Source organism: Oncorhynchus keta, chromosome 2 (genome assembly GCF_023373465.1).
Source record: "Oncorhynchus keta strain PuntledgeMale-10-30-2019 chromosome 2, Oket_V2, whole genome shotgun sequence".
Taxonomy (NCBI): domain Eukaryota; kingdom Metazoa; phylum Chordata; class Actinopteri; order Salmoniformes; family Salmonidae; genus Oncorhynchus; species Oncorhynchus keta.
The window spans coordinates 11,882,771-11,909,557 of NC_068422.1; the positions used below are offsets into that span (position 1 = coordinate 11,882,771).

At 47.5% G+C, this 26,787-nt stretch overlaps 1 pseudogene; it reads left to right on the forward strand.

The window, feature by feature from the left end:
* Positions 1-1,245: 1,245 nt before the first annotated feature.
* Positions 1,246-22,067, forward strand: LOC118377723 (fascin-2-like; annotated as a pseudogene).
* The last annotated feature ends 4,720 nt before the right edge of the window (positions 22,068-26,787 follow it).

Below are 26,787 nucleotides of genomic sequence, written 5' to 3' on the forward strand. Positions count from 1 at the left end.
ACAGACCGTGGGAGGCAGAAGGTGACAGACCGTGGGAGGCAGAAAGTGACAGACCGTGGGAGGCAGAAGGTGACAGACCGTGGGAGGCAGAAAGTGACAGACCGTGGGAGGCAGAAGGTGACAGACCGTGGGAGGCAGAAAGTGACAGACCGTGGGAGGCAGAAAGTGACAGACCGTGGGAGGCAGAAAGTGACAGACCGTGGGAGGCAGAAAGTGACAGACCGTGGGAGGCAGAAGGTGACAGACCGTGGGAGGCAGAAAGTGACAGACCGTGGGAGGCAGAAGGTGACAGACCGTGGGAGGCAGAAAGTGACAGACCGTGGGAGGCAGAAAGTGACAGACCGTGGGAGGCAGAAAGTGACAGACCGTGGGAGGCAGAAAGTGACAGACCGTGGGAGGCAGAAAGTGACAGAGCGGTAAGAAGAGAGGGAGAGAGATGAAGAGGTGAATGAGAAGGTAAGGACCGTAAAGCTGGGTGTATCTGGCTGACTGGCTGACCTGTTGGGTGACTGACTGGCGGACTGACTGTCTGGCTGACTGGTTGGGTGACTGATCACTAAGGCCAGAGTTGGAGACTGGTCATGAGACCAGTGGCTCAGTAATCTCATAGACAGGAACTGGGAGAGAAGGAAAGAACAGGGATTTAGAGAAACAGAGAGACTGGCTGAGAGAAAGAGAGAGAGAGAGACTGGTGACAGGCAGGCAGACAGGCAGACAGAGTGAGTGAAGAATAGAGGAAGAGGGTCGTTGAGTGAGACAGGGACTAAGGGAATGATTGAGTGGGAGGCAGACATTGAGAGAGAGGGTCATTGAGTGAGACAGAGACTAAGGGAATGATTGAGTGGGAGGCAGACATTGAGGGAGAAAGTCATTGAGTGAAACAGAGACTAAGGGAATGATTGAGTGGGAGGCGCCCAATTTTTCAGTTTTTGATTTGTTAAAAAAGTTTGAAATATCCAATAAATGTCGTTCCACTTCATGATTGTGTCCCACTTGTTGATTCTTCACAAAAAAATACAGTTTTATATCTTTATGTTTGAAGCCTGAAATGTGGCAAAAGGTCGCAGAGTTCAAGGGGGCCGAATACTTTCGCAAGGCACTGTACCTACCTTCTTCATTGATTTCTTCTCATATTTCATTGCCTCATTCTGCCGACCCCTCGTACCTCACCTCTCGCCATACTTGTCATTCCCCTATAACCTCCGCCCTCTTCCCTTCCTCCCCTCTCACCCTCTCCAGGTCAGGATGCCCACTAACAGGTCAAACTGTCCACTGAAACTGCAGTTTGGTCTGATCAATCATGAGAGTTGCTACCTCACTGCAGAGGCCTTTGGCTTCAAGGTGAGATACGTCATCTGACACAGTTTAGTCTTACTGTGTCCTGTCTAGACTGGTCCCAGTCTGAAGAGGAAGCAGGTGTGGATGTTAGAAGCGGACCCCCAGGTGGTCTACTTCCTGGCCTCCGACAAGGATGGCAAGGTCACCTGCGAGGCAGAGGTCCAGAACAGAGACTGCCGCTTCCTGATCGCTGCCCAATCAGACGGCCGCGGGGCACTGCAGTCTGAACCCTATCTGAGGTTCTTTGGAGGTTCCTGTGACTACCTGTCCTGCTTCACCCAGGTGATGACAGAGGCAGAGCTATGGACAGTACACCTGGCACTCCACCCGCAGGCCAACCTGCTCAGTATAGCCCGCAAGCGCTACGCCCACCTCTCACCCAGCAATGGTGAGATCGCTGTGGACCGGAACATTCGGGGGGGGAGGGGGGTGGCAGCGCTCCTGACACTTGTCTACCGGGATGGGAAGTACCGGCTCATGTGACAGCCGTTACCTAGTCAACGATGGGAAGCTGTCAGCGGAGAGTGGGAGGGGCACGGGGTACACACTGGAGCTGAAGTGTGGGAAGCTGGCGTTTAAGGACTGTGAGGGGAAGTACCTGAGTCCCATGGGCCCCACGGGGACACTGAGGTCTGGCAGGTGCAGCAAGTCGGGGAAGGACGAGCTGTTCGACCTGGAGGAGAGCCACCCTCAGGTGGTGCTGATGGCAGCCAACAGTAAATATGTGTCTATACGGCAAGGTAAGACCTACACCACATACACAGTAGAGGAAACACAGTATGAACATGTGCATCACACACACATAAATAAACAGTACACACCTCTTACATTGTCTTTCTGTTTTTAGTTTCTCTCTCTCCTCTCTAAAACTACTCTTACAACTGCTACTACTACAACTACTGCTACTACTACTCCCACATAATTCTCGTACCACTTGATACCTACTGTGGTAACTGAGCTTTCAGATGTACAGGAAAAACATTAGTGGCCGTAATGAATATGCATGGACTCATACCACTGCCACTCGATAGGGATGTTTGACAGCCGATAGGGACTGTTCCATAATTATGGGTAATGTAGTTTTCAGGTTCCTTACCTTGTCATATTGCCTGAGGTTGGGTGTTTCCTCGAAGACCAGATGAACACAGTTGATATGGTGTCATGTGTGTGTGTGCGTGCGAGTGTGCATGCGTTGATTGATTGTTCTGTTTCTAACATTTTATTATTGTGTTGTTATAGGGCTTTTAGTAGTAAAATTCCACTGCTTCCTTACAGTAGCTTAAAGGAATATTTTAGGATGTTGGCAATGAAGCCCTTTATATACTTGCCCAGAGTCAGATGAACTCATTGATAGCATTTTTATTTCTCTGCATCCAGTATGAAGGAAGCTAGAGGTAGTTTCGTGAGCCAATGCTAACTAGCAGTTACATAAAAACTTCCAGTCATTGCGCTAACACTAGTTAGCAACTTCCTTCAAACTGCACGCAGAGACTTTAAAAATGGTATCCACAAGTTCATCTGACACTGGGGAAGTAGAAATGCTGAAGTATCCCTTCTTCTTTAACTTTATTTAACGAGGCAAGTCAGTTAAGAACAAATTCTTATTTTCAATGACGGCCTAAGAACAGTGGGTTAACTGCCTGTTCAGAGGCAGAACGACAGATTTGAACTTGCAACCTTTCAGTTAGTAGTCCAAAGCTCTAACCACTAGGCTACCCTGCTGCCCCAACTATAGAGTGCTTTTGAAACCCACTACAGAATAATGTCTCTTTCCCATTGCCCAAGCGACAAACAACTGCATTATCATAGACCCGGTAACTGATTCCAGAATCTACCATGTTATTAGTATCTCATCTGTTAAAATCGAGATTGAATATAGAGTAGAGGTTGACCGATTATGATTTTTCAACGCCGATACCGATACCGATTATTGGAGGACAAAAAAAAGCCGATACCGATTAATTGGCCGATTGTTAAAATGTATTTGTAATAATGACAATTACAAAAATACTGAATGAACACTTATTTTAACTTAATATAATACATCAATAAAATCAATTTGGCCTCAAATAAATAATGAAACATGTTCAATTTGGTTTAAAAATGCAAAAACAAAGTGTTGGAGAAGAAAGTAAAAGTGCAATATGTGCCATGTAAGAAAACTACGTGTCAGTTCCTTGCTCAGAACATGAGAACATATGAAAGCTGGTGGTTTCATATGGAATATTGAATGTCTTCAATATTCCAACGTAAGAAGGTTTAGGTTGTAGTTATTATAGGAATTATAGGACTGTTTCTCTCTATACCATTTGTATTTCATATACCTTTGACTATTGGTTGTTCTTATAGGCACTTTAGTATTGCCAGTGTAACAGTATAGCTTCCGTACCTCTCCTCGCTCCTACCTGGGCTCGAACCAGGAACACATCGACAACAGCCACCCTCGAAGCAGCGTTACCCATGCAGAGCAAGGGGAACAACTACTCCAAGTCTCAGAGCAAGTGACATTTGAAACGCTATTAGCACGCACCCCGCTAACTAGCTAGCCATTTCACATCACATCGTTACACCAGCCTAAGCTCGGGAGTTGATATGCTTGAAGTCATAAGCAGCAGAGCTGCTGGCAAAATGCACGAATGTGCTGTTTGAATGAATGCTTACGAGCCTGCTGGTGCCTACCACCGCTCAGTCAGACTGCTCTATCAAATCATGGACTTAATTATAACATAATAACACACAGAAATGCGAGCCTTAGGTCATTAATATGGTCGAATCCGGAAACTATCATCTCGAAAACAAGATGTATTTTATCTAACGGGTGGCATCCATCAGTCTAAATATTCCTGTTACATTGCACAACCTTCAATGTTATGTCATAATTACGTAAAATTCTTGCAAATTAGTTTGCAATGAGCCAGGCGGCCCAAACTGTTGCATATACCCTGACTCTGCATGCAATGAACGCAAGAGAAGTGACACAATTTCACCTGGTTAATATTGCCTGCTAACCTGGATTGATATACTTCTGTGTATTGATTTTAAGAAAGGCATTGGTGTTTATGGTTAAGTACACGTTGAAGCAATGACGGTCCCGTTTCAGGACACGCTAGATAAACTAGTAATATCATCAACCATGTGTAGTTATAACTAGTGATTATGATTGATCAAGTTTAATGCTAGCTAGCAACTTACCTTGGCTTCTTACTGCATTTGCGTAACAGGCGGGCTCCTTGTGAGGCAGGTGGTTAGAGCGTTGGACTAGTTAACCGTAAGGTTGCAAGATTGAATCCCTGAGCTGACAAGGTAAAAATCTGTCGTTCAGCCCCTGAACAAGACAGTTAACCCACTGTTCCTAGGCTGTTATTGAAAATAAGAATGTGTTCTTAACTGACTTGCCTAGTTAAATAAAGATTAAATGAAGATGTAAAAAATCAATAATAATAAAATAAAATAAAAAAAAGTCGACCTCTAATCTAGAGTAAATCTTTACAAGGATCTAGAGCAGGAGTATTATACAAAGTCGAGGTCGTGACCCAAACTGTAATGGGGTCGCCAAATAATTAAAATAAATCTTGGAACAAAAAATTAAAATTAAAAATTAAAAATTAAGAGGACATACACTATATATATATATACAAAAGTATGTGGACACCCCTTCAAATTAGTGGATTAGTCTATTTCAACCTCACCTGTCATAGGATGCCATCTTTCCAACAAGTCAGTTCGTCAAATTACTGCCCTGCTAGAGCTGCCCCGGTAAACTGTAAGTTCTGTTATTGTGAAGTGGAAACATCTAGGAGGAACAACGGCTCAGCCACGAAATGGTAGGCAACACAAGCTCACAGAACGGGACCACCTAGAACTGAAGCGCGTAACTCGTAAAAATTGTCTGTCCTTGGTTGCAACACTCACTACCGAGTTCCAAACTTCCTCTGAAAGCAACATCAGCAGGACTGTTAGTCGGGAGCTTCGTGAAATGGGTTTCCATGGCCAAGCAGCCGCACACAAGCCTAAGAGCACCATGCACAAAATACTTTAAAACTGGAAGAACTTGTCCCGATTGGTATTTTTAAATCACTGATGAATGATCTTGAGACTGATTCCCTGACCTGTCAATGTTTTTAATTTGCTGTTTTTGATTTTGTTATACTCTTGTGAATTCTATGGTTTTTACGAGAATACTTGTAGTTTTTCATGTTGTTTGTCTGTAATTTTTGTAATGACTTGGTGCTGCTTATCTTGGCCAGGACAAAATAGATTTTAAATCTCAATGAGCCCTTCCTGGTTAAATAAAGGTTACGTTTAAACATTTAAAATAAACTGTCTCAGGCAAAAACCAATGAGTTGTGGCATTCCACAGGGGAGCGTGCTTGGGTCTCTGCTGTTTTTATTGTATATTAATGATATGAAATATGCTTGTTCTTGTCGTATTTGTCTTTATAAGGATGACTCTACACTTCTGGTGTCTCACAAAAGTAAAACTATGTTGGAGAGCATACTTAGCACAGAGCTTACTAACATTAGCAAATGGCTTGGAGATAATAAGCTATCTCTTCACTTAGGGAAAACTGAAGCAATTATTTTTGGATTCAGACATAAATTGTGTAGGTCGTCTGAAATCAGGGTGGAGTTAGGGGGTGAGGTGCTGACTACTAAAACCTCTGTTAGCTACTTGGAATGTATCCTTGATGGAAGCTTGGGAGGTGTGAGTATGGCCAATAAGGTGCTAGGGAAGGTTAATGCCAGGAGTAAGTTTTTGGCTAGGAAGTCCAAGCTGCTTGATAAGGACGCCATGAAAGTGCTAGCTACTGCCCTCATTCAATGCCATTTTGACTATGCTAGTACTTCCTGTTTTGGGGGCTTATCTAAATTTATGAAGGGGAAGCTCCAGATAGGCCAGAATAAGATGCTCAGGGTAGTATTGACTGTGAGTCCATGTATTCACATAGGCAGGAGCTGCTTTCAGGAACTAAACTGGCTGCTTGTTGAGGCTAGGGCAGACATGGGCAAACTACGGCCCGCTGACCACATACGGCCCATTAGGCTTTTTAATCCGGCCTGCCGAATTTGTCCAAATTATAGTAAAAACCTCCTTTTTCCCCCTTTCCCTGCAATGCCCACGTTTCCCCAATAAATGGCGCACTCAAAACACATTGACCGTTGTTGGAGTGGCGCGTATTTATCTTTATTTCACTTTAATTTTCACTTCGTTTCACGTCACCATTAAGCCCTTCTGTGAAAATGAGCGGACCAAAGAGAAGGAAAGTGGACAGCGAATGCCGAGTGTTTAATAAGGAGTGGACAACAAAATACTTCTTCACTGAAGTCCGATCAACGGCTGTATGTCTGATATGCCAAGAAGCTGTTGCGGTTTTCAGAGTACAATATCAGCCGTCACTTTGCCACGAAGCATGCAAACTATGCTAGCAAGCAGTCAACACAAGAACGGGCGGCTACTGCTCAGAGGTTGGCAGCTAATTTACAGAGTCAACAGAACTTGACTCAACAAAAGCCCATCACAGATCCAAGTTAACTGACCAACACCTCAGATCTGTCCTGAGAATTGCCACAACAAAACTAACTCCAGACTTTGATGCACTGGCAAAAAAGGGAGACCAACAACACTGTTCCCACTGAAATGGTGAGTTTTTCTGCTGTGTTATGAAAAAATGCATATGGAAAGTTTGGAAGTGCGTCTTTTAATTAAGAGCAATGCGCATTTACGCACAGCAGCGGTACAGTAGCTTAATTAACACGCCGCACATCGCTCTTAATTTAAATTTAAATTTTCAGCTGCAGGTAGGATATTTAATACAGCCTATGTCTGTGTGCTTGGCAACGATACACGTGTACTGTTTGCGCGTGAAGGCGAGGGCGTCCGTGGCGAGTTTGTAGAGCGCGCGGTCAGGACAATCCATCCATGATTTTGCGGAGTAGATATTGAGCTTGAGTATTTCATTGTGTAATAATATGTTTTGAATGTTGAAAGTGATTCCATTTTTCAATAAATGTTGATTTCTTTAACTGTGCACCTTCGATTGAAACTTATTAAAAACAGACGCAATCTTGATAAATCACAGTGCGTATGTTATTTTAATCTATTTACATTTCCTCCTCCCAGTATCTGCGAAATAGTATGTAAATGCCATATCTTGCATATTCCTTGAGACAAATTTATTAACTGATAAGGGCTATTTTTCACATTTGAAAGACAGTTAATAAATTGGGTTGTAGTGTTCTTACTGTGCTATGAGGTTTGCACACACTACATTTAATGCTTTAGTATATCCGGCCCAAACACTCCCTCCAAATGCTCCTGGCCCGGCCCCTCTGTCAAATTTTAGAACCCATTGTGGCCCGCGAGTCAAAAAGTTTGCCCACCTCTGGGCTAGGGTGTCCCAGATTAGACTAGGTTTGGTTTACAGGAGTATTTATGGTTCTGTCTGTTGAGGCTAGGGTGTCCCAGATTAGACTAGGTTTGTTTTACAGGAGTATTTATGGTCCTGCACCCAGATATCTAAGTGATTACTTTCATCGTGTTAGGGATGCACACAATCACAGCATCAGATCAGGTGTTGCTGATGTGTGCTTATACTGGGTAATGCTGGGAAAGGTACTTTCTTGTATACTGGAGCCTCAGAGTGGAATGAGTTGCCTCTGCCTATAAAAACAACGTCCTCTCTGGGAAGCTTTAAAAATAAAGTAAAAATATGTTTGATGTCCTCTGGTGCCCATATGAATAACCCCTATGATGTAACTGGAATGATGAGATAGATGTTCTTCTTTTATGTTTATGTTTTATTATTTCACTGCCATACTGTGTTCCATCTTGTCTCAAGAGGACCACAATGATAATAAATCCCAGACTTTGTGTGTTATCCTCCATGATTTTATTCATGTGCATGTATGGCTTTTACGTTGTGTTTTCTTTTAATGGTTGAATTAATAAACTAAACTTTAAAAAAAGGCCTTATCACCTAACATCAGTGCCCAACCTCACTAATGCTCTTGTGGCTGAATGGAAGCAAGTCCTCAGAGCAATGTTCCAACATCTAGTGGAAAGCCTTCCCAGAAGAGTAGAGGCTGTTATAGCAGCAAAGAGGGGACCAACTCCATATTAATGCCCATGATTTTGTAATGAGATGTTCGACAAGCAGGTGTCCACATACTTTTAGTCATGGGACAATACACAAATATTTTTGAGAAAGATAATCAGAAAAATATAATTTAATTGAGTAAGATCCAGATGCAGACCATGTTGAAGTAACAGTGTTTATTACAGCAACAGGGGCAAAGGTACAGAATGGCAGGCAGCCTCAGGGGCAGGCAGAGTTGTCAGGTGGGTGGGTACTGGGTCAGGACAGGCAAGGGTCAAAAATCAGAAGGATGAGAAAAGAGAGAAGGGAAAAGCAGGAGCTGACACAAAAACGCTGGTTGGCTTGACAAACAAGACGACCTGGCAACAGACAAACAGAAAACACAGGTAAAAATACATAGGGGATAATGAGGAAGATGGGCAACACCTGGAGGGGGTGGAGACAGCACAAAGAGAGGCGAAACAGAGACCATGTCCACGGGCAGCCCATGGATACAGAAGATGTGCTGCACCATGAGCTGGGCCGTCTCTTTTGCAGAGGGTAGTTTGGGGAGAGGAATGAAGTGGGCGATTTTGGAGAACCGATCCACCACGGTCAGGATGGTGGTGTTGCCTTCAGATGGGGGAAAACCCGTGACAAAGTCCTGGGAGGTGTGAGACCAGGGACGGTGGGGGACAGGCAAAGGTTGGAGGAGACCAGCTGGAGCTTGCCGTTGAGTCTTGTTCTGTGCACAAACTGTGCAAGAGGCGACAAATGCGGACACGTCCGGGACCATGGTAGGCCACCAAAAGTGCTGTCGCACAAAGGCCAGAGACTGATGGGCGCCCGTGTGGCAGGCCAGCCTGGAGGAGTGGTCCAACTCCAGGACCCCGGAGTGGACGGTGTTGGGAAAGAACACCCGGTAATCAACGCCCCCCAGTCAAACTACTCTATAATAATATAATATATGCCATTTAGCAGACGCTTTTATCCAAAGCGACTTACAGTCATGTGTGCATACATTCTACGTATGGGTGGTCCCGGGGATAGAACCCACTACCCTGGCGTTACAAGCGCCATGCTCTACCAACTGAGCTATCAAATCATAGACTTAATTATAATATAATAACACACAGAAATACGAGCCTTAGGTCATTAATATGGTTAAATCCAGAAACTATCATTTCGAAAACAAAATGTTTATTCTTTCAGTATTTTATCTAACGGGTGGCATCCAGAAGTCTAAATATTGCTGTTACATTGCATAACCTTCAATGTTATGTTATAATTATGTACAATTCTGGCAACTTAGTTCGCAACGAGCCAGGTGGCCCAAACGGTTACATATACCCTGACTGAGTACAAAGAACACAAGAGAAATGACACAATTTCCCTAGTTTCATATTGCCTGCTAACATTAATTTCCTTTAACTAAATATGCAGGTTTAAAAAAATGAACTTCTGTGTATTGATTTTAAGAAAGTCATTGATGTTATGGTTAGGTACATCCGTGCAACGATTGTGCTTTTTTCACAAATGCGCTTTGTTAAATCATCCCCCGTTTGGCGAAGTTGGCTGTCTTTGTTAGGAAGAAATGGTCTTCACACAGTTCGCAACGAGCCAGGTGACCCAAACTGCTGCATATACCCTGACTCTGTTGCACAGAACGCAAGAGAAGTGACACAATTTCCCTAGTTAAAAGAAATTCATGTTAGCAGGCAATATTAACTAAATATGCAGGTTTAAAAATATATACTTGTGTATTGATTTTAAAATAGGCGTTGATGTTTATGGTTAGATACATATTGGTGCAACGACATTGGTTTCTTTGTGAATGCGCTTGTTAAATCACCCATTTGGCGAAGTAGGCTGTGATTCAATGATAAATTAACAGGCACCGCATCAATTATATGCAACGCAGGACAAGCTAGAGAAACTAGTAATATCATCAACCATGTGTAGTGAACTTATGATTATGTTAAGATTGATTGTTTTTTTATAAGATACGTTTAATGCTAGCTAGCAACTTACCTTGGCTCCTTGCTGTACTCGCATAACAGGTAGTCAGGCTGCCACGCAGTCTCCTCGTGGAGTACAATGTAATCAGTCATAAACTGTGTCCAAAAATCCTGATTACAGATTGTTATGAAAACTTGAAATCGGCCCTAATTAATCAGTCATTCAGATTAATCGGTCAACCTCTAGTTGAGTCCCCGGTAGACAATTCATGGGCGCAGGATCTTGTCATTTTTCTCCACAAAGAAGAAGCCTGCGCAGGCGGGAGAAAGAGGGACGGATAAATCCAGCAGCTAGGGAGTCCACAATGTAGGTATCCATAGCATTAGTCTCCAGTCCCGACAGAGGGTACAGACGTCCCCGGGCGACGTGGTGCTAGGGAGAATGTCAATCCCACAGTCAATAGGGTCGGTGGAGCAGAAGTCCTTGCTCAAAATGACCAAGAGTCCTGCAAAACAGACAACTGTTCATGTCGATCCTGTATTTCCGTTCCGCTGGCGACAGCCCAGCTTTACCTAGTGGCATAGGCTCAGGAAGCGGTGATTCGGACGTTTTCGGCAGCCCTCGGGGCAGGTCAGGAACCCTCAGATCCTCTTGGCAACGAGACCGTCAGGAGCTTCCAGGTTGACGAGGAGGCAAGGTGGGATCCCTGGGCATGAGTGCAAAATCGAATTCCCTCTCCCACCGTCGTTCCTGTAGTCGCCCATCGATTTGGATGGTCAAAGTGCAGCAAGCTCGTCCTTGACCACCTCCGAGACGCCTTGCAGGAACATATCGAACGGTGCTTCCTGGTTCCAAGCACTCTCCGCTGCCAACGTGCGGAAATCCATCGCATAGTCAGCCATATTGCAGACACCCTGCTGGAGTTAGATTAGCCTTTGGGCAGCTTCTCTCCCTGGAGAAAGGGGCGTAAAAAAACTTCTTCACCTCTGCCATGAATCCCTCCAGCCTAAGGCATATGGCCGGCTGCTGTTCCCATACAGCAGTAGCCCAGGTGAGAACCCTCCCGGACATCAGCGTGATGAGATAGCCTATCTTGGAGCCATCCGAGGGGAAGGAGGATGGCTGAAGCTCGAAAATGAGGGCACACTGATCTAGAAACGCCTGATAGGTGCTCGACTCTCCATTTAAGCGTTCCGGGGGGGGGGGGGTAAACGGGGCTCCCGAGTTGGTGGAGTGGCACTGCCAGAAGATAGATTACTGAGGTTTTACTGAGGGGCTGTGGGGTTACCACCGTGGTAGGCTGCCCCCCAGACAACCCGCTGAATTGCTCCAGCAAACTGTCCAATGCCCGGTGATGCTGTTCAGCCAACGTTTGGACCCCCTCCATAAGGCCACGATGCAGTTCCTCGTGCCTCCCTATGGTGGCTTCTTGGGAGGAGATGGCGTCGCGCAGCTGGCCCGGGTCTGCTGGGTCAGTCATGGCCAGTTAGTACAATCAGGTATCAAGGTAAGACCCAGACGCAGACTGTGTGAAGTAACAATGTTTATTACAGCAACAGGGGCAAAGGTGCAGGCAGGCTCAGGTCAGGCAGAGTGGTCAGGCGGGTGGGTACAGGGTCAGGACAGGCAAGGGTCAAAAACCAGGAGGATGACAAAAGACTGGGAAAAAGCAGGAGCTGACACAAAAACGCTGGTTGGCTTGACAAAAAGACAAACTGGCAACAGACAAACAGAGAATACCGGTATAAATACACTGGGGATAATGGGGAAGATGGGCGACACCTGGAGGGGGTGGAGACAAGCACAAAGACAGGTGAAACAGATCAGGGTGTGACTGTGTCATTAGATTTGGGGTGGGGCTGCGGGGGTCCCCCGCTGAAGTTTGAATACCACTGATCTGATGTTCAGTGTACAGTCTGTGTGTTTGATGCTGGGGTCTTTGGCCCATGCCTCTTGCTCTGAGGTAAAGATGTGTTACTCCAACCTGAGGGTTGGAACAGTAGCTGTGGTTCATTGTTCCTGGTTAGTGCTACTATCTGCAACAACCAAATGGCTGAGTGAGACGAGCAGAAAGTGATGACCTCGAGGCCTGAGGAGTACAGGAAACATCAGGGAAGATATGTCGATGACCAGTGGTGTAGTGGAGGGTAAACGCAAATGAACACAGTTTACACACCTGTTGCAGAATAATGCATAAAAAATATAAGGAGTGTTACTTTTTTTTCAACAATCAGAGTTTACCCACCTGTTCACCCACCTGTTTCCACTACATGTCTCTACCCCCAAGCCATAAGACTAGCGAACAGCTCATCAAAGGGCTACCCAGACCCCTCTTTTACACCCCTGCTATTCACTGTTTATTATCTATGCATAGTCACTTTAACTCTACCTACATGTACATATTACCTCAATACCCCGCACATTGACTCTGTACCGGTACCCCCTGTATATAGCCTCCACATTGACTCTGTACCGGTACCCCCTGTATATAGCCTCCACATTGACTCTGTACCGGTACCCCCTGTATATAGCCTCCACATTGACTCTGTACCGGTACCCCCTGTATATAGCCTCCACATTGACTCTGTACCGGTACCCCCTGTATATAGCCTCCACATTGACTCTGTACCGGTACCCCCTGTATATAGCCTCCACATTGACTCTGTACCGGTACCCCCTGTATATAGCCTCCACATTGACTCTGTACCGGTACCCCCTGTATATAGCCTCCACATTGACTCTGTACCGGTACCCCCTGTATATAGCCTCCACATTGTACCGGTACCCCCTGTATATAACCTCCACATTGTACCGGTACCCCCTGTATATAGCCTCGCTGGTTATTTTACTGCTGCCGTTTAATTATTTGTTACTTTTATTTTATATTTTCTACTTATTGATTTTTTACTTAACACTTGTTTTTTGAAGTGTTAAAGTCTTAAAGCATTGTTGTTCAGGGCTTGGAAGTAAGCATTTCACTGTGTCTACAACTGTTGTATTCGGCTCATGTGACAAATAAAATTTGATTTGATTTACTAGTGCTGGCAGACACTCATACGGGGTACACACAAGATTTCTCGCTCGCAGACACACACATAAAAACTCCATCTTGTACCTACACACATGTACTATACACACACTCTTTCACAAACACAAGCTTTCTCTCTCTCTTTCTCTCCAACACACCATGTATTGGTGAGTGGTGAGGTGTAGAGTGTATTAAATCATTTATAGCACCAGGGCGGTTGATCATTGAAGGCTGTTTCTGGTTTCAGAAATCCAAGCCCTGCTCTAATTCAAGCTCTGGGTCTCTGGCCCACACCACACAGCCGGTAGCAACTCAGCCCACAAATCAGAAAGTCAGCTGGGTCAGTCAGTCAGCCACAGACACCAGCCCAGGGATGGAGATAAAGGAGGTTGAGAGGGGAACCCGGGGAGAGAACTGGGAAGAGAATAAAGGAGGAGAGGGAAGGGTAAGGGTAAGGGAGGAAAAAACGGGGCATGGTGAGTTGGGAGAGAAAGGGTAAAGGTGAGGGTTAGAAAAGGAGAGACTGTAGGGGAAAGCAAGAGAGAGGTTGGTGAGAGAGGGATAGACTGTATGCATAGGAGAGAGAACAGAGAGGAAGAGAGAGAGAGAGAGAGAGAGAGAGAACAGAGAGATAGCAGAGATGGCAGAGAGGATGAGAGAGAGCAGAGAAGAGGAGAGAGAGTAGAGAGGAGGAGAAAGAGAGCTGAGAGGAGGAGAGGTAGCAGAGAGGTGGAGAGAGAGAGAACCGAGAGGAGGAGGGGAGAGAGAGAGCAGAGAAGAGGAGAGAGAAAGAGAGCAGAGAGAGAACAGAGGAGATGAGCGAGAGCACAGAGGAGGAGATAGCAGGGGAAGAAAGAGAGGGGAGAGGAGAAGGAGGAGAGAGAGCAGAGAAGAGGAGAGAGAGCAGAGAGGAGAGCGAGAACAGAGGAAGAGAGGGAGGAGAGAGCAGAGAGGAGATATCAGAGGAGGAGAGAGAGAGCAGAGGAGGGGAGAGAGAACAGAGAGGAGAGAGAGAACAGAGGCGGAGAGATAGCAGAGAGGAGAGAGAGATAACAGAGAGAGAGATAGCAGAGAGGAGGAGAGAGAAAGAGAGCAGAGAGAGAACAGAGGAGATGAGCGAGAGCACAGAGGAGGAGATTGCAGGGGAAGAAAGTGAGGGGAGAGGAGAAGGAGGAGAGAGCAGAGAAGAGGGAGTAGAGAGGAGGAGAGCGAGAACAGAGGAAGAGAGGGAGGAGAGAGCAGAGAGGAGGAGATATCAGAGAGGAGGGGAGAGAGAGCAGAGGAGGAGAAATAGCAGAGAGGAGGATAGAGAGAACAGAGAGGAGGATAGAGAGAACAGAGAGAGATAGCAGAGGGGAGGAGAGAGAGAACAGAGGGGAGGAGAGAGAGAACAGAGAGGAGGAGAGAGATGGCAGAGAGGAGAAGGCAGAGAGGGGGAGAGAGAAGGCAGAGAGGGGGAGAGAGAAGGCAGAGAGGGGGAGAGAGAAGGCAGAGGGGGAGAGAGAAGGCAGAGAGGGGGAGAGAGAAGGCAGAGAGGGGGAGAGAGAAGGCAGAGAGGAGGAGAGAGAAGGCAGAGAGGGGGAGAGAGAAGGCAGAGAGGGGGAGAGAGAAGGCAGAGAGGGGGAGAGAGAAGGCAGAGAGGGGGAGAGAGATGGCAGAGAAGGGGAGAGAGATGGCAGAGAAGGGGAGAGAGAAGGCAGAGAAGGGGAGAGAGAAGGCAGAGAGGGGGAGAGAGAAGGCAGAGAGGGGAGAGAGAAGGCAGAGAGGGGGAGAGAGAAGGCAGAGAGGGGGAGAGAGAAGGCAGAGAGGGGGAGAGAGAAGGCAGAGAGGGGGAGAGAGAAGGCAGAGAGGAGGAGAGAGAAGGCAGAGAGGGGGAGAGAGGAGGAGAGAGGAGGAGAGAGAAGGCAGAGAGGGGGAGAGAGAAGGCAGAGAGGAGGAGAGAGAAGGCAGAGAGGAGGAGAGAGAAGGCAGAGAGGGGGAGAGAGAAGGCAGAGAGGGGGAGAGAGAAGGCAGAGAGGGGGAGAGAGAAGGCAGAGAGGGGGAGAGAGAAGGCAGAGAGGGGGAGAGAGAAGGCAGAGAGGGGGAGAGAGAAGGCAGAGAGGAGGAGAGAGAAGGCAGAGAGGAGGAGAGAGAAGGCAGAGAGGGGGAGAGAGAAGGCAGAGAGGGGGAGAGAGAGAAGGCAGAGGGGGGGAGAGAGAAGGCAGAGAGGGGGAGAGAGAAGGCAGAGAGGGGGAGAGAGAAGGCAGAGAGGGGGAGAGAGAAGGCAGAGAGGGAGAGAGAGAAGGCAGAGAGGGAGAGAGAGAAGGCAGAGAGGGGAGAGAGAGAAGGCAGAGAGGGGGAGAGAGAAGGCAGAGAGGAGGAGAGAGAAGGCAGAGAGGAGGAGAGAGAAGGCAGAGAGGAGGAGAGAGAAGGCAGAGAGGAGAGAGAAGGCAGAGGAGGAGAGAGAAGGCAGAGAGGGAGGAGAGAGAAGGCAGAGAGGAGGAGAGAGAAGGCAGAGAGGAGGAGAGAGAAGGCAGAGAGGGAGAGAGAGAGGCAGAGAGGAGGAGAGAGAAGGCAGAGAGGGGGAAGGCAGAGAGAAGGCAGAGAAGGCAGGGAGAGAGAAGGCAGAGAGGAGGAGAGAGAAGGCAGAGAGGAGGAGAGAGAAGGCAGAGAGGAGGAGATAGAGAAAAGAGGAGGCGGTATAGCAGAGAGTAGGAGGAGATCGCAGAGAGGAGATCGCAGAGAGGAGGAGAGAGATGGCAGAGAGGAGATTGCAGAGAGGAGGAGAGAGATGGCAGAGAGGAGATTGCAGAGAGGAGGAGAGAGATGGCAGAGAGGAGGAGAGAGAAGGCAGAGAGGGGGAGAGAGAAGGCAGAGAGGGGGAGAGAGAAGGCAGAGAGGGGGAGAGAGAAGGCAGAGAGAGAAGGCAGAGAGAAGGCAGAGAGGAAGGGAGAGAGAAGGCAGAGAGAAGGCAGAGAGTGGGAGAGAGAAGGCAGAGAGTGGGAGAGAGAAGGCAGAGAGTGGGAGAGAGAAGGCAGAGAGGGGGAGAGAGAAGGCAGAGAGGGGGAGAGAGAAGGCAGAGAGGGGGAGAGAGAAGGCAGAGAGGGGGAGAGAGAAGGCAGAGAGTGGGAGAGAGAAGGCAGAGAGGGGGAGAGAGAAGGCAGAGAGGGGGAGAGAGAAGGCAGAGAGGGGGAGAGAGACGGCAGAGAGGGGGAGAGAGACGGCAGAGAGGAGGAGATAGAGAAAAGGGGAGGCGGTATAGCAGAGAGTAGGAGGAGATCACAGAGGAGATCGCAGAGAGGAGAGAAAGAGCAGAGAGGAGGAGAGAGAGCTATCTATCTCTCCTCTCAGAAACTGACTTTATACTTCTCTCTCTTCAATCCAACTCCTCTCTTTTGGCTTCTCTCTCCTGCCTTCCCTCTCTCTTTCTGTTAACGCGTCCATGTGGTGTGTGTGCATCAAATATGTTATCATGTCTGTCATCACCTCTCTATCCTCCCTGGGGTACAGTGATCTGCTCTGGCCGGAAAATGAAAGCGAGACTACCGCTCAAATACACACACACACAATCCTGGATGCATAAATAAAGTGGAAAAAATGAGAATAGCAGACATGGAGGAGAGCAAGTGAGAAAGATACAAAGGGGAGAGAGGGATGGAGAGAGGGATTGAGAGAGGAAGAGGGGGACAGTGGGCCACCTTACCGTTAATAATGGGTGGCAGAGAAATTCTCTGATGGATGAGTCGGCCCTGATCCAGTTTAGGGTGGGCAGGCAGGTGGACGGGCTTCCAGGTAGGCCAACACCAGGAAAGTGGAGATGGGTCTGGGTTCTGTTCCCAACCTTACACTAGTACAGCACAAGGGGATGTGTGAAATGGCTAGTGGTTTTCAAACCTCTCCTCAGGGACCCCCAGCAGTTCCATTTGAACTATTCCATGGCTAGCACACCTGATTCAACTTGTCAACTAATCATCAAGCCCTCGAGGAGGTGAATCAGGTCGGCTAGTTCAAGATTACAACAAAATTGCTAAACGTCTGGGCATCCCCTAGTAAAGGTGTGAAACCACTGCCCTGGGCTGTGTAGCAGTCAGTGTGCAACACCAGGCCACCATCCAAATGGCAGCATCTGGTATGCTGGACTAACCGTGGTGTCAGCAACGCCTTTCAAGATATCAGATAGGTATATCATCTTCTATTAATGGCCCCTGATTCCTGTCTTCTTCCTCTCTCATTCGGTCCTCCTTTCTGTCCTCTTTCTCTCTAGATGGGCTGTAGTGTGATCACAGCTGAGCTCCGTAAACTGTTATGGTGATGGTGTGCTGTGAAATGGACAATAAAGCGTGACGCACTGCTGAGATGAGAATCCCTTCAAACAAATAGAGGAGAGGTTTTTACACTCCTATACTGGGGGATAGATAGGCCTAGTTGCTTTAGAAACCTCAGTGTAACTTAGGAGGACCCCAGTGTATGAGACTGGTTAGTCAAGTGAAGGGGCTGGCAGAATCTGCCAAAATCAAGTCACATTTTATTTGTCACATGCGCCGAATACAATGCTTAAGTGTGTGCATGCCTGTGTCCGTTGGTGTGCATGCAAATTAAAGCTTGCGTGTCGGTGGTTGGTGTGGAAGCGTCGGCCTCTCCCACTGAGCATGGACCAAACAATCTGCTCTTTATTGCTTATTCTTTTTTTCCCCTTCCCTCTTTCATTTGGTGATTGGATGGATTGGCAGATTGGCACTCCAAGGCTGCTTAGAGCATGGCCCCACTGGGAGAGAGAGAGAGGGGGATAGATAGAGATGGGAGGAGTGGACGGGGGATAGATGGGTAAGGGATCTGTGTCATTAAAGGATTAACAAAATGATTTAGGGATATTCTGGGATACGTCTAATGTTGGCATGAGCCCTCCACAATCTGTTTCACTGGGGCTTTGTTGTGGTGTTGTGCTATTGTTTGTTTCCTAATACAAACCACAACATGGATACCACGAATAAGACTAACATTTTGTGTTGAACATTAATTAATTCATGGGTTAATTGGTTACAGCATGGCCAAATCAAACTGCCTGTTTTGGTCACAAAGGGCTAGTGATGTGTGTGTGTGTGTATCATATGTGTGCCTTTGTCTATCAAAACTTGAAACTAAAGCCCAATGTATATAGTCACCTCATATTCCGTGCATATACTGTTGTTTACTCACTGTGTATGTACAGTGGGGCAAAAAAGTATTTAGTCAGCCACCAGTTGTGCAAGTTCTCCCACATAAAAATCACAAGAACGGTGAGCAAAAATCCCAGAACCACACGGGGGGACCTAGTGAATGACCTGCAGAGAGCTGGGACCAAAGTAACAAAGCCTACCATCAGTAACACACGACGCCACCAGGGACTCAAATCCTGCAGTGCCAGACGTGTCCCTGCTTAAGCCAGTACATGTCCAGGCCCATCTGAAGTTTGCTAGAGAGCATTTGGATGATCCAGACGAAGATTGGGAGAATGTCATATGGTCAGATGAAACCAAACACCATACCTACTGTGAAGCATGGGGGTGGAAACATCATGCTTTGGGGCTGTTTTTCTGCAAAGGGACCAGGACGACTGATCCGTGTAAAGGAAAGAATGAATGGGGCCATGTATCGTGAGATTTTGAGTGAAAACCTCCTTCCATCAGCAAGGGCATTGAAGATAAAACATGGCTGGGTCTTTCAGCATGACAATGATCCCAAACACATCGCCCGGCAATTAAGGAGTGGCTTCGTAAGAAGCATTTCAAGGTCCTGGAGTGGCCTAGCCAGTCTCCAGATCTGAACCCCATAGAAAATCTTTGGAGGGGGTTGAAAGTCTGTGTTGCCCAGCAACAGCCCCAAAACATCACTGCTCTAGAGCAGATCTGCATGGAGGAAGGAGCCAAAATACCAGCAACAGTGTGGGAAAACCTTGTGAAGACTTACAGAAAACGTTTGACCTCTGTCATTGCCAACAAAGGGTATATAACAAAGTATTGAGATAAACTTTTGTTATTGACCAAATACTTATTTTCCACCATCATTTGCCAATAAATTCATAAAAAAATCCTACAATGTGATTTTCTGGATTTTTTTTGTCTCATGTCTGTCATAGTTGAAGTGTACCCATGATGAAAATTACAGGCCTCTCTCATCTTTTTAAGTGGGAGAACATGCACAATTGGTGGTTGACTAATTACTTTTTTGCCCCAATGTATATACTGTATTCTCAACATAGCTCATCCTAACATACCTTCTATTGTACATACCACTTTCTTTTCCAGATTCTATACTGTCTATATACACCATGAATTTATATTCTGGATTCTGACACATTCTATACTGTCTAAACATACCATGTATTTATATTCTGGATTCTGACACATTCTCACTCTAATATAAATTATATAAATATAAATCAGCTATTTTGTCACCCACACAATGCCACAGATGTCTCAAGTTGAGGGAGCGGCAATAGAAATTATGAGAAAGGATCTGTACACAATTCCTGGAAGCTGAACATGTCCCAGTTCTTTCATGGCCTGCAGACTCACCAGACATGTCACCCATTGAGCATGTTTGGGATGCTCTGGATTAACATGTACAACAGCATGTTCCAGCAACTTTGCACAGCCATTGAAAAGGAGTGGGACAACATTCCACAATCAGCAACTCTATATGCAAAGGAGATGTGTCACGCTGTATGAGGGAAATAGTGGTCACACCAGATACTGACTGGTTTTCTGATCCACACATATATATATATATTTTTTAAGGTATCTTTGACCAATGCACATCTATATTCCCAGTCATGTGAAATCCATAGATTAGGGCCTAATTCATGTATTTTAATTGACGGATTTCCCTGTATGAACTGTAACTCAGTAAAATCTTTTAAATTGTTGCATGTTACATTTATATTTTCTTTCAGTATGTAATTAATGTTAATGCAATTAGCATTCGGCATAATGGACAGAGGTTTTTAACAGTATAGTGGGTCATCCACAGGTGTGTGTTTAAGAGTGTGTGCCCATAGATTTCAGACAGCCTGTAATGATGGCCTTTTAGGCCTCGGCTTCCCGCTAGCTGGACAGCTTCCGGTGAAACTGGAGGGCACACAATTCAAATAAATAATCATACAAATTATGGATATTAAACATGTGGTCCTTCTGTAGCTCAGTTGGTAGAGCATGGCGCTTGTAACGCCAGGGTAGTGGGTTCGATTCCCGGGACCAACCATACGTAGAATGTATGCACACATGACTAAGTCGCTTTGGATAAAAGCGTCTGCTAAATGGCATATATACTATACTATACTAATAAGTGTCTTATATCGGTTGAAAGCTTCAATTCTTGTTAATCTAACTGCACTGTCCGATTTACAGTAGCTATTACAGAGAAAAGATGCCATGCGATTGTTTGAGGATGGTGCCCCACATCAAAAAAAAAAATCAGCTGGCACAGGTTTCATAAATTTACAAATAGCGATTAAATATTCACTTAATTTTAGAAAATATTCCTTTGATTTGTCATCCAAAGGGTCCCAGCTATAACATGTAGTGTTGTTTTGTTAGATAAAATCCTTCTTTATATCCCAAAAAGTCTGTTTAGTTGGCGCCATCGATTTGCGTAATCCACTCGTTCAACATGCAGAGAAAGGAATTCGAAAATCTACCCCTAATTTTTTTTAACAAGTCCTCAGATATCCTAAAATGTAATCAAACTATAATATTTCTTACGGAAAGAGGAATGTTCAATAGGATTTTAGCAGGTGCGTCCTGTCTTAATGGTGCAAGCAAACAAGAATTTCCAAGACTGTGTCTCTGTACTAAAACTGATATTTCTTACTTGTTTTTGAAATTGCAAGCCTGGAACCTTGAATATAGACTGCTGAAACCGTGTGGAAGCCATAGGAATTGCATCCAGGGAGCTAATTTTCAAAAATACCTCATATTTGCCATTCTAAGAGGATGGTCTTTCAACAAAAGAAATCAGGGTGTTTTTCTTTGGATTTTATCCTGTCATATCTATTGTGCTATATTCTCCTACATCATTGTAACATTTCCACAAACTTCAGTGTTTTCTCTCCAATGGTACCAATTATATGCATATCCTGGCTTCAGGGCATGAATAACAGGCTTTGGGCACGCAATTCAGGCGGAAATTGAGAAAATAGGGGCCATGCCCTGAGAATTAGGGGATCAATGAAACATTCAGATGGATTGATTTCGGACTGAACATATAATAAAAATAACTTAACTGATGTCACACCTCTGGCCCCTCCCAGGAGTGAGCATCTCAGCCAATCAGGAGGACGAGACAGACCTGGAGACGTTCCAGATGGAGATAGACAAGGAGAGCAGGAAGTGTCTGTTCCGGACAAATGAGGGGAAATACTGGGCCCTGGTGGCCAATGGAGGCATCCAGACTACAGCCACGGAGAGGTAACCCTAACGTTAGCTCCAGCTCCAGCTGCAACCCTAACCCTATCTCCAGCTGCAACCCAACACCTAGCTCCAGCTGCAACCCAACACCTAGCTCCAGCTGCAACCCAACACCTAGCTCCAGCTGCAACCCTAACCCTATCTCCAGCTGCAACCCAACACCTAGCTCCAGCTGCAACCCTAACCCTATCTCCAGCTGCAACCCAACACCTAGCTCCAGCTGCAACCCAACACCTAGCTCCAGCTGCAACCCTAACCCCAGCTGCAACCCAACACCTAGCTCCAGCTGCAACCCTAACCCTAGCTCCAGCTGCAACCCTAACCCTAGCTCCAGCTGCAACCCAACACCTAGCTCCAGCTGCAACCCAACACCTAGCTCCAGCTGCAACCCAACACCTAGCTCCAGCTGCAACCCAAAACCTAGCTCCAGCTGCAACCCTAACTCCAGCTGCAACCCAACACCTAGCTCCAGCTGCAACCCAACACCTAGCTCCAGCTGCAATCCTAACCCTAGCTCCAGCCGCAATCCTAACCATAGGGTTATGGTTGCAGTTGGTGCTATCTACAGCTGCAACCCCAACCCTAGCATCAGCTGCAACCCCAACTATATCTCCAGCCTCAAACCTAACCCAAGCTTCAGCTGCAACCAGAAACCTAGCTTCGGCTGCAACCCTAAACCTAGCTTCAGCTGCAACCCTAACCCTAGCTTCAGCTGCAACCCTAAACCTAGCTTCAGCTGCAACCCTAAACCTAGCTTCAGCTGCAACCCTAACCCTAGCTTCAGCTGCAACCCTAACCCTAGCTTCAGCTGCAACCAGAAACCTAGCTTCAGCTGCAACCCCAACCCTAGCTTCAGCTGCAACCCCAACCCTAGCTTCAGCTGCAACCCCAACCCTAGCTCCAGCTGCAACCCTAACCCTAGCTCCAGCTGCAACCCTAACCCTAGCTCCAGCTGCAACCCTAACCCTAGCTCCAGCTGCAACCCTAACCCTAGCTCCAGCTGCAACCCTAACCCTAGCTCCAGCTGCAACCCAACACCTAGCTCCAGCTGCAACCCAACACCTAGCTCCAGCTGCAACCCAACACCTAGCTCCAGCTGCAACCCAACACCTAGCTCCAGCTGCAACCCAACACCTAGCTCCAGCTGCAACCCAACACCTAGCTCCAGCTGCAATCCTAACCCTAGCTCCAGCTGCAACCCAACACCTAGCTCCAGCTGCAACCCAACACCTAGCTCCAGCTGCAACCCAACACCTAGCTCCAGCTGCAACCCAACACCTAGCTCCAGCTGCAACCCAACACCTAGCTCCAGCTGCAACCCAACACCTAGCTCCAGCTGCAATCCTAACCCTAGCTCCAGCCGCAATCCTAACCATAGGGTTATGGTTGCAGTTGGTGCTATCTACAGCTGCAACCCCAACCCTAGCATCAGCTGCAACCCCAACCCTAGCTCCAGACTCAAACCTAACCCTAGCTTCAGCTGCAACCCTAACCCTAGCTTCAGCTGCAACCCTAACCCTAGCTTCAGCTGCAACCCTAACCCTAGCTTCAGCTGCAACCCTAACCCTAGCTTCAGCTGCAACCCTAACCCTAGCTTCAGCTGCAACCCTAACCCTAGCTTCAGCTGCAACCCTAACCCTAGCTCCAGCTGCAACCCTAACCCTAGCTCCAGCTGCAACCCTAACCCTAGCTCCAGCTGCAACCCTAACCCTAGCTCCAGACTCAAACCTAACCCTAGCTTCAGCTGCAACCAGAAACCTAGCTTCGGCTGCAACCCTAAACCTAGCTTCAGCTGCAACCCAAACCCTAGCTTCATCTGCAACCCTAACCCTAGCTCCAGCTGCAACCCTAACCCTAGCTCCAGCTGCATCCCTAACCCTAGCTGCAGACTCATCCCTAACCCTAGCTGCAGACTCATCCCTAACCCTAGCTGCAGACTCATCCCTAACCCTAGCTGCAGACTCATCCCTAACCCTAGCTGCAGACTCATCCCTAACCCTAGCTGCAGACTCATCCCTAACCCTAGCTGCAGACTCATCCCTAACCCTAGCTGCAGACTCATCCCTAACCCTAGCTGCAGACTCATCCCTAACCCTAGCTGCAGACTCATCCCTAACCCTAGCTGCAGACTCATCCCTAACCCTAGCTGCAGACTCATCCCTAACCCTAGCTGCAGACTCAACCCCAACTATAGCTCCAGCTGCAACCCCAACTATAGCTCCAGCTGCAACGCTAACCCAAGCTCCAATTACAACCCCAACTCTAGCTTCAGCTGCAACTCCAACCCTAGCTCCAATTGCAACCCCAACAGTAGCTTCAGCTGCAACCCTAACCCTATCTTCAGCGTCAGCTACAACCCTAACCCTAGCTTCAATTGCAACCCCAACACTAGCTTCAGCTGCAACCCCAACTCTAGCTCCATACTCAACCCTAGCCCTAGCTCCAACTGTAACCCTAGCTCCAACTGCATCCCTAAACCTAGCTTCAGCTGCAACCCCAACTGTAGCTTCAGCTGCAACCCTAACCATAGCTTCAGCTGCAACCCTAGCCCTAGCTCCATACTCAACCCTAGCCCTAGCTCCAACTGTAACCCTAGCTCTAGCTCCAACTGCATCCCTAACCCTAGCTCCAGCTGCAACCCTAACCCTAGCTCCAGCTGCAACCCTAACCCTAGCTCCAGCTGCAACCCTAACCCTAGCTCCAGCTGCAACCCTAACCCTAGCTCCAGCTGCAACCCTAACCCTAGCTCCAGCTGCAACCCTAACCCTAGCTCCAGCTGCAACCCTAACCCTAGCTCCAGCTGCAACCCTAACCCTAGCTCCAGCTGCAACCCTAACCCTAGCTCCAGCTGCAACCCTAACCCTAGCTCCAGCTGCCCTAACCCTAGCTCCAGCTGCAACCCTAACCCTAGCTCCAACCCTAGCTCCAGTCTCAACCCAACCGAGCTCCAACCCTAACGCTAGCTCCAGCTGCAACCCTAACGCTAGCTCCAGCTGCAACCCTAACCCTAGCTCCAGCTGCAACCCTAACCCGAGCTCCAGCTGCAACCCTAACCCGAGCTCCAGCTGCAACCCTAACCCTAGCTCCAGCTGCAACCCTAACCCGAGCTCCAGTCTCAACCCTAACCTGAGCTCCAGCTGCAACCCTAGCTCCAGCTGCAACCCCAACTGTAGCTTCAGCTGCAACCCTAACCCTAGCTCCAGTTTCAACCCCAACTCTAGCTCCATACTCAACCCTAGCCCCAACTGTAACCCTAGCTCTAGCTCCAACTGCATCCCTAAACCTAGCTTCAGCTGCAACCCTAACCCTAGCTCCAGCTGCAACCTTAACCCTAGCTCCAGCTGCAACCCTCCAGCTCCAGCAACCCTAACACTAGCTCCAGCTCCTAACCCGAGCTCCAGCTGCACCCTGCTCCAACCCTAAACAGTCTCAACCCTAACCAGCTCCAGCTGCAACCCTAACCCGAGCTCCAGCTGCAACCCTAACCCGAGCTCCAGCCCTAACAGCTCCAGCTGCAACCCTAAAGCTCCAGCTGCAACCTAACGAGCTCCAGTCTCAACCCTAACCTGAGCTCCAGCTGCAACCCTAACCCGAGCTCCAGCTGCAACCCTAACCCTAGCTCCAGCTGCAACCCTAACCCGAGCTCCAGCTGCAACCCTAACCCTAGCTGCAATCCTAACCCGAGCTCCAACTGCAACCCTAACCCTAGCTCCAGCTGCAACCCTAACCCGAGCTCCAGCTGCAACCCTAACCCGATCTCCAGCTGCAACCCTAACCCGATCTCCAGCTGCAACCCTAACCCGAGCTCCAGCTGCAACCCTAACCCGAGCTCCAGCTGCAACCCTAACCCGAGCTCCAGCTGCAACCCTAACCCGAGCTCCAGCTGCAACCCTAACCCGAGCTCCAGCTGCAACCCTAACCCGAGCTCCAGCTGCAACCCTAACCCGAGCTCCAGCTACAACCCTAACCTGAGCTCCAGCTGCAACCCTAACCCTAACTCCAGCTGCAATCCTAACCCGAGCTCCAACTGCAACCCTAACTCGTCTCAACCCTAACCTCAGCTTCCGCTGCAACCCTAACCCTAGCTCCAGACTCAACCCTAACTCCAGTCTCAATCCTAACCCTAGCTCCAGACTTAACCCTAACCCTAGCTCCAACTGCAACCCTAACCCTAGCTTCAGCTGAAACCCTAACCCTAGCTCCAGTCTCAACACTAACCCCAGCTGCAACCCTAACCCTAGCTTCAGCTGCAACCCTAACCCTAGCCTGAATCTCTGAAACCCAGAACTAAAATAATTGCGTCAGATGCTGGATAAGATCTGGGGAAGATGCATGAGATAAGATACTAACCAGACAAGTGAAGTCTCCACCCCTAATTAAATGTTTCAATTTTACAGGTAGGCCACATTATAAATGCACACAAAACACATGTAAAATATACAGCAGCACTTGGTATGTACACATTTGCAAACATGACTTGACCATTCAACATTAACAGAAATAAATGCTGTTGGGGTACAAAAACAGCAGAGGGTGACAAATAGTCATTAATTTCTCCTTTACAGGAGAGGTGTTGGAGAGTGTATTGGGGATGAAGATGAGGAGCATATGTGAGATGACACCAGTGTCAGAGAATGTTATGGATGAGGAGCGTATGTGGGATGGTACCGGTGTCAGAGAATGAGGATGTTATGGATGAGGAGCGTATGTGGGATGGTACCGGTGTCAGAGAATGAGGATGTTATGGATGAGGAGCGTATGTGAGATGACACCAGTGTCAGAGAATGAGGATGTTATGGATGAGGAGCGTATGTGAGATGACACCAGTGTCAGAGAATGCGGATGTTATGGATGAGGAGCGTAATGTGGGATGGTACCGGTGTCAGAGAATGAGGATGTTATGGATGAGGAGCGTATGTGGGATGGTACCAGTGTCAGAGAATGAGGATGTTATGGATGAGGA